This window comes from Moschus berezovskii, chromosome X (assembly GCF_049115385.1).
Source record: "Moschus berezovskii isolate FMDL1 chromosome X, NW_MosBer_1.0, whole genome shotgun sequence".
Taxonomy (NCBI): domain Eukaryota; kingdom Metazoa; phylum Chordata; class Mammalia; order Artiodactyla; family Moschidae; genus Moschus; species Moschus berezovskii.
In genome coordinates this window covers 42,048,461-42,057,060 of record NC_142488.1, presented here as the reverse complement: position 1 = coordinate 42,057,060, position 8,600 = coordinate 42,048,461, and the positions used below count along the sequence as shown (strand labels likewise).

The following is an 8,600-nucleotide window of genomic DNA, read 5'->3' as shown; positions in this document are numbered from 1 at the left end:
TTCACAAGGAGAATACACTCATTTGCAGGTTAAGGCTGCTTGTATGCACACAAGTGACATGGGCTTCTTTGTGACATGTTATAGCAGATCACAGTAAATATCTTGCTATCTTTCAGTTGATGTGATTTGTTATGTACAGGATAATGAGGAGTTTTTATAATTTCATATTCATTGAAACATGGAAGTCTTGTTTTTCCACTTAAAAAATCAATGCAAAATGTGTTATTATGTAATTAAATACAATGATAAAGAAGATGCAGGTGTATGTAAAATAGATGACCAGTGCAAATTCGATGCAGGAAGCAGGGCACCCAAAGCTGGTGCTCTGGGACAACCCAGAGGAATGGGTGGGGAGGGAGGTGAGAGGGGATTCAGGATGGTGGGACACATGTATACCCATGGCTGATTCATATTGATGTATGGCAAAAAACACCACAATATTGTCAAGTAATTAGCCTCTAATTAAAATAAATTAATTAATTTTAAACAACAACAAAAAAAAGAAGTTTCAGGTGAAAGGCTTCAAGGGAGGGTAATCCATTTAGATCAACATTGAAATCTCTGTAAACAAAAAGAAAATTTTCCTAAACCCAAGAAAAATTCACTCACAAGGGTGATATTTTCCCTATATTGTCTGTCAGTTTTTAACCAACTTCATTCTCTATCCTCTTCTACTTTGGGGTTGAATTCCTTTGTTGATTCATCTTTGCACTTCTTTCCTTTCTCCCAGGCCTTCACTCATGAAAGATTTCCCCATGAGAAGGGCACAAGTTATCAGGACCAGTTCTAATCAGCAAGAGGAATCAATGCAAATAATTGACTAATTGCTTTCATAAAAAGGACAAAAGTGCCATACATATTAGTTTACTCAGACTGCCATGGCAAAATACCACAGACTGGTGGCTTAAACAACAGAAATTTACTGCCTCAGAGTACTGGAGGCTAGAAGTTCAAGATCAAGGTGTTGGCAGGTTTAATGTCTTCTGACGTCTCTCTCCTTGGCTTCCAGATGGCCACCTTCTAGCTGTGTCCCCACACGGTGACCACTTTGTCTATGCTGTCTGCATCCTAACCTCCTCTTCTTAAAAGGACACTAGTCACATTAGATTAGCACCTACTCTAATGATCCCACTTTAACTTACTGACCTCTTTAAAGACCTTGTCTCCAGATAGTGTTACAGTCTCAGGTACTGTGGGTTAAGACGTCAACATCAAATTTGGCAGGCTGAGGGGTTAGGGATGGGGACATAATTTAGCCCATTACACCACACTATGGCAAATCAGTGTCCCTCTGTGGAACAAGGTGAAGACAAGACTTTACACATATGGGACTTCTCTTTAGCAGTATCACAATCACCTTTGCAGGTATCTTCCTTCTCACCTCATCTTGAAATATAGTATCAGGGAAGGTTAGACTGGGAACCCCAAAGCCTGATCTGGCTTCTAGACCTGCCTCTAACATACCTCAAGGAGATTCCTTCAGCTCATTGAGTCTTGGTTTCCCTCTCTGAAGTGTTGGTGGAAAGGAAGATATTCAAGATTTTGTCTGTGCCTGAAATTTCATAATTTCATTATTATCATTATTGATGACCATACCCACAGGTAAAGTAAGGAAGATTGGAGGTTATTCTAGGATGATTCCTGTTTCTCCCAAATCACTCTCTAGATCACTTGTTACATTATTAAATTGTGCAATTAGAAGTTTCTTCTTGTCAAGTGAAACAAGGCAGACACAGAAAAATTTTGCACGATCTTACCTATATGTGGGGGCTTCCCCGGTGGCTCAGATGGTAAAGAATCTGCCTGCAATGAGGGAGATCTGGCTTCAATCCTTGGATTGGGAAGATCCCCTGGAAGAGGGCATGGCAACCCACTCCAGTATTCTTGCCTGGAGAGTCCCCACGGACAGAGGAGCCTGGCGGGCTACAGTCCATGGGGTCGCAAAGAGTTGGACACAACTGAGCAATTAACTAGCTAAATAAACTATATGTGGAACCTAAATTAGTCAAACATGTAGAAGCAGAGAGCAGAATGGTGGTTTCTCAGGGCTAGATGAAGGGGAAAATGGGGAGGTTTGATCAAATGGGACAAAGTTTCAGTTACACAAAATAAATTTTGTAGCTCTGTTTTACAACCTAGACCCTGTGATCAACTATACTGTATTGTATACTTAAAAAATTTCTAAAGTAGATCTTATATTGAGTGCTCTTATGACAAAAGGAAATAAAAACCAAAGGATGTGGGAAGGAACTTTCGGAGGTGATACATAAGTTTATGGCATTAACAGAGATGATGGCTTCTCAGGTGTGTGCTTTCCCCTCAAACACATTAAATTGTATATATTAAATATCTACAGGTTTTGTATATTGGTCATGCCTCAATAAAGTGATTTTTAAAAAAGTGTATTCTTTAGGTGAAGACCTTGCCCCTCTAAGCATCTTGTTTAAAATATTGCTTTTAGGAGGAGCAAGTACGTAAATCAGTTCAGTTCAGTTCAGTTGCTCACTTGTGTCCGACTCTTTGCAACCCCATGAACTGCAGCATGCCAGGCTTCCCTTTCCATCACCAACTCCCTGAGTCCACCCAAATTCATGTCCATTGAGTTGGTGATGCCATCCAACCATCTCATTCTCTGTCGTCCTCTTCTCCTCTACCCTCAATCTTTCCCAGCATCAGGGTCTTTTCAAATGAGTCAGCTCTCCACATCAGGTGGCCAAAATATTGGAGTTTCAGCTTCAACATCAGTCCCTCCAATGAACACCCGGGACTGATCTCCTTTAGAATGGACTGGTTGGATCTCCTTGCAGTCTGAGGGATGCTCAAGATCCTTCTCCAACACCACAGTTCAAAAGCATCAATTCTTCGGCACTCAGCTTTCTTTATAGTCCAACTCTCACATCCATACATGACTACTGGAGAAACCATAGCCTTGACTAGATGGAACTTTGCTGGCAAAGTAATGTCTCTGCTTTATAATATGCTCTTTTGATAATCCAGCAGATGTTGGCAATTGGATCTCTGGTTCCTCTGCCTTTTCTAAAACCTGCTTGAACATCTGGAAGTTCATGGTTCACGTATTGCTGAAGCCTGGCTTGGAGAATTTTGAGCATGACTTTACTAGCATGTGAGATGAGTGCAATTGTGCGGTAGTTTGAGCATTCTTTGGCATTGCCTTTCTTTGGGATGGGGATGAAGACTGACCTTTTCCAGTCCTGTGGCCACTGCTGAGTTTTCCAAATTTGCTGGCATATTGAGTGAAGCACTTTCACAGCATCATCTTTCAGGATTTGAAATAGCTCAACTGGAATTCCATCACCTCCACTAGCTTTGTTCACAGTGATGCTTTCTAAGTCCCACCTGACTTAGACTAAGTCCCATCCATTCCAGGATGTCCGGCCCTAGGTGAGTGTGAGTGATCACACCTTCATGATTTTCTTGGTCGTGAAGATCTTTTTTGTACAGTTCTTCTGTGTTTTCTTGTCACTTCTTCTTAATATCTTCTGTTTCTGTTAGGTCCATAACATTTCTGCCCTTTATTGAGCCCATCTTTGCATGAAATGTTCCCTTGGAATCTCTAATTTTCTTGAAGAGATCTCTAGTCTCTCCCATTCTATTGTTTTCCTCTATTTCTTTGCATTGATCACTGAGGAAGGCTTTCTTATCTCTCCTTGTTATTCTTTGGAACTCTGCATTCGGATGCTTATGTCTTTCCTTTTCTCCTTTGCTTTTCGCTTCTCTTCTTTTCACAGCTATTTGTAAGGCCTTCTCAGACAACCATTTTGCTTTTTTTGTTTCTTTTCCATGGGGATGGTCTTGGTCCCTGTCTCCTGTACAATGTCACGAACCTCTGTCCATAGTTCATCAGGCACTCTATCAGATCTAGTCCCTTGAATCTATTTCTCACTTCCACTGTATAATCATAAGGGATTTGATTTAGGTCATACCCGAATGGTCTAGTGGTTTTCCTCACTTTCTTCAATTTAAGTCTGAATTTGGCAATAAGGAGTTCATGATCTGAGCCACAGTCTGCTCCCGGTCTTGTTTTTGCTGACTGTATAGAGCTTTTCCATCTTTGGCTGCAAAGAATGTAATCAATCTGATTTCAGTGTTGACCATCTGGTGATGTCCATGTGTAGAGTTTTCTCTTGTGTTGTTGGAAGAGGGTGTTTGCTATGACCAGTGCATTCTCTTGGCAGAACTCTGTTAGCCTTTGCCCTGCTTTATTCTGTGCTCCAAGGCCAAATTTGCCTGTTACTCCAGGTGTTTCTTGACTTCCTACTTTTGCATTCCAGTCCCCTATAATGAAAAGGACATCTTTTTTGGATGTTAGTTCTAGAAGGTCTTGTAAGTCTTCATAGAACCGTAAAACTTCAGCTTCTTCAGCGTTACTGGTTGGGGCATAGATTTGGATTACTGTGATATTGAATGGTTTGCCTTGGGAAATGAACAGAGATCATTCTGTCATTTTTGCAATTGCATCCAAGTACTGCATTTCAGACTCTTGTTGACTATGATGGCTACTCCATTTCTTCTAAGAGATTCCTGCCCACAGTAATAGATATAATGGTCATCTGAGTTAAATTCACCCATTTCAGTCCATCTTAGTTCTCTGATTCCTAGAATGTCTATGTTCACTCTTGCCATCTCCTGTTTGATCACTTCCAATTTGCCTTGATTTATGGACCTAACATTCCAGGTTCCTATGCAATATTGCTCTTTACAGCATTGGACCTTGCTTCTATCACCAGTCCCATCTACAAATGTGTGTTGTTTTTGCTTTGGCTCCATCCCTTCATTCTTTCTGGAGTTATTTCTCCACTGATCTCCAGTAACATATTGGGCACCTACTGACCTGGGGAGTTCATCCTTCAATGTCCTATCTTTTTGCCTTTTCATACTTTTTATGGGATTCTCGAGGCAAGAATACTGAAGTGGTTTGCCATTCCCTTCTCCGGTGTACCACATTCTGTCAGACCTCTCCACCATGAGCCATCCATCTTGGGTGGCCCCACATGGCATGGCTTAGTTTCATTGAGTTAGACAAGGCTGTGGTCTGTGTGATCAGATTGGCTAGTTGTCTGTGATTGTGATTTCAGTCTGTCTGCCCTCTGATCCCCTCTCTCAGTGCCTACCGTCTTACTTGGGTTTCTCTTACCTTGGACATCGGGTACCTCTTCACGGCCACTCCAGCAAAGCGCAGCCACTGCTCATTACCTTGGACGTGGGATAGATCCTCTCAGCTGCCATTGCAGCCACTGCACTCGTGTGCCGTATGTAACTAATAGTGTGCAAAATGCATCTCCAGATTGGTGTCCTGTTTTTCCAAAGAGTGTGACCGATTGCATGATTTCAGTGGTATCCCTTCCATCTGTCAGGAAGAAATGTCTATTTAGCCTTTACAACATATTACTACTAGTAATTATAATAATAGCTCCAGTTTATTGTATGGCTACTAAGTGATTGGTTTCTGTATCTACTATTTCTAACACTTAGCAGTTCTAGGAAGTAGGTTTTATTATTTCCATTTTGCAGGTAAAAATCTTGACACAATAGGACACACTTCATCTTCAGATAATAAACCACCAAATTACACGGGAGACACCTTGGTCTCAGAGGAGCGAATGTCTCATCCAATGAGAGGACTTTATACCTTCAGAGATATGTGTTTTTTCTTTCATTAGCCCAGTCTTGGATTTCTGCTTTAAGAAATATAAGGCAGAAGATTAAGCTCGTCACATCATTGGCTACCACGAAGAAGATGATTTTAAGCCAGGGAGATTTTGCATACTGACTAAGGATGATTCCAGTCACAGTAGAAGCAACTCATCCTCTTGTTAGTCCAATTACATTTGTAAATTGTTTCAGAAATCCATAACATCTGGAAGTGATATCCAAGCTTTGTCTTGCATTGGCAACTATCAGGAAAATCATAGTGCCATGGAAATTGGAACTCAGGTAAAGTAGGCACAGGCTGAAGAGGGCAGGAAGGAGACATCCCTGAGAGGTGAAGAGTTTTTGGATGGTGAATACACTGACAATATTTCTGCACTGGAAGATGTCTGCCATATATGACCTGCTGTTGAACAAGGGTGGACGTGATGTATTCCTTCTCACTGATGCTTATATATAAGTGATTCTTTGGGTCCTCATGAAACAGAATGAACCAGGGAAGACTTAAGGCACAGCCAGAAGCACCAAAAGTGTAAAAGACCTTGCGCCATCCCAGGGAGTCACAGATAAATTCAGTTATATGCAGGACAGTACAGGGTCCTAGCAGAAGTCCTGATAAACTCAGAATGGTAAATTGGCTTTGTTTCAAGTGAGGAGCCCACTTAATCCAGACTACTTATTGTTGTTTAGTTGCCAAGTCTTGTCCTACTCTGTGACTGCATGGTATGTAGCACACCAGGCTTCCCTGTCCCTCACCATCTCCAAGAGTTTGCCCAAGTTCATGTCTATTGAATCGATGAGGCCATCCAACCATCTCATCCTCTGTTGCCCTGTTCTCCTACCCTCAATCTTTGCCAGCATCAGGGTCTTTTACAGACTACTTGCTGAGTTACTAGTGCTATCCCCTGAAATAGTCCCTTGATTACTCAGCATATAATGACCAAAGCTTCTCCAAATTCAGCTGTCAGTGAGTTCAGTTCAGTTCAGTTCAGTCTCTCAGTCGTGTCCGACTCTTTGCGACCCCTGTGAATCACAGCACGCCAGGCCTCCCTGTCCATCACCAACTCCCGGAGTTCACTCAAACTCATGTCCATTGAGTCGATGATGCCATCCAGCCATCTCATTCTCTGTCATCTCCTTCTCCTCCCACCCCCAATCCCTTCCAGCATCAGAGTCTTTTCCAGTGATTGGAGCATGGTAAATATTGAGCTGAGAAATAATTCAGAGCCAGCCACTTTCTTTAAGATAAATATCCAGCAGGTATTTTACTGGTCATATCAGTGTCAATGCCATGATAACCCAGAGGCAACTAGTCAACCCTATCCAAGTCCAATTGTTGAACACTGAAGGACCAACTACTGGTCAGGGAACACCGTTATGCAAATAGATAACCAGGTCCCTCCCAGGAAAGATCCAAATTTTTGTTCCCTTGGTTATGGAATTTCTCTCTTCCTGCTTCTCTATAATGTTATAATAATATTATTATCCATTTGCATAGTGGCGTTTCAATTGCATCTCTTCTTGCTGAAGGATTTGTTTTCTATCCACTGCTCATCTCCGGGCCATGTTATAATATGCTCCCCTGGGAATAGATCCTGTGGCAAACATGAGTTACTGTACTGACCAATAGTTGGCAACAGTCCTTCGGTGGTCAACAGTTGGACTCAGACGGGGCTGACTAGTTGCCTCTGGGTTACCAAGGCGATGGTACTGGGAGGATCACTCCTCAGATGTGTCCACATGCTGAGGGAGCATGCTTCTCATCTCAATTGCTGTTGAAGCAGCTCATTCACAACCCGGCAGCAGTGAGGTTGTGAGGCAGGTGGAGATGCCCATGCGTGTTATTCTTATTGACTCATTCCTGAAATTCATGGCCTACAAAGTGGATCCATTGGTCTATTGATGTCCTTGGGGTCCTGTATCGCACACAGAGCTGTTCAACAGTGGCTTATTTACCAGCCATCTCCATGCCATGCAATCAAATGAGCATGGGGCTGTTACTTTTAAACTAGGAGGAGATTCTGCATTTAACAGAATTATTGTTTAGTCATTCAGTCGTGTCTGACTCTTTGCGACCCCATGGACTGTAGACCCCAAACTCCTCTGTCCAGGCAAGAGTACTGGAGTGGGTTGCCATTTCCTTCTCCAGGGGATTTTCCTGACCCAGGGATCTAACCTGCATCTCCTGCATTGCAGGAGGATTCTTTACTGCTGAGCCACTGAGGAAGCCCAGTTAATAGGATACTGTCGATATAATGGAAAGAGACAGACGCTGACATCTCTCATTGGTAGACAGCTGCCACACAACCTCACACATTAGTGAATGGTCACCTCAAGGTCAGCCTGGCAATTTTCCGTTCCTTGTCCTCATTTCCCAACATCTTGGCACTCACAGGAATTGCCTCGGCCTAGTGGCTGACTCACTAATCTGCACCACGCAGGCCTACAAGCCTTATAGTTGCCAGCCTCGAGACTAAAGGAATAGCTTGGAGACAATGACAGAGATGTTGCTGCTGCTAAGTCGCTTCAGTCGTGTCCGACTCTGTGCGACCCCATAGACGGCAGCCCACCAGGCTCCCCCGTCCCTGGGATTCTCCAGTCAAGAACACTGGAGTGGGTTGCCATTTCCTTCTCCAATGCATGCAAGTGAAAAGTGAAAGTGAAGTTGCTCAGTCGTGTCCGACTCTTAGCGACCCCATGGACTGCAGCCTACCAGGCTCCTCCGTCCATGGGATTTTCCAGGCAAGAGTACTGGAGTGGGTTGCCATTTCCTTCTCCAGGGGATCCTCCTGACCCAGGATTGAAGCCTGGTCCCCTGCACCGCAGGCAGACTCTTTACCATCTGAGCCACCATAATTAATTTTTGAAAATTAAAAAATAGAATAGACTGTAGGATGTTTTAAATTCATCTTGAGGACTGGTAATTTTTA

The 8,600-nt window shown here is 42.9% G+C and overlaps 1 pseudogene; it reads right to left on the bottom strand.

The window, feature by feature from the left end:
• Positions 1–1,183: 1,183 nt before the first annotated feature.
• LOC129563863 (sodium-dependent phosphate transport protein 1-like) lies at positions 1,184–7,412 on the bottom strand (annotated as a pseudogene).
• Between the last annotated feature and the right edge of the window lie 1,188 nt (positions 7,413–8,600).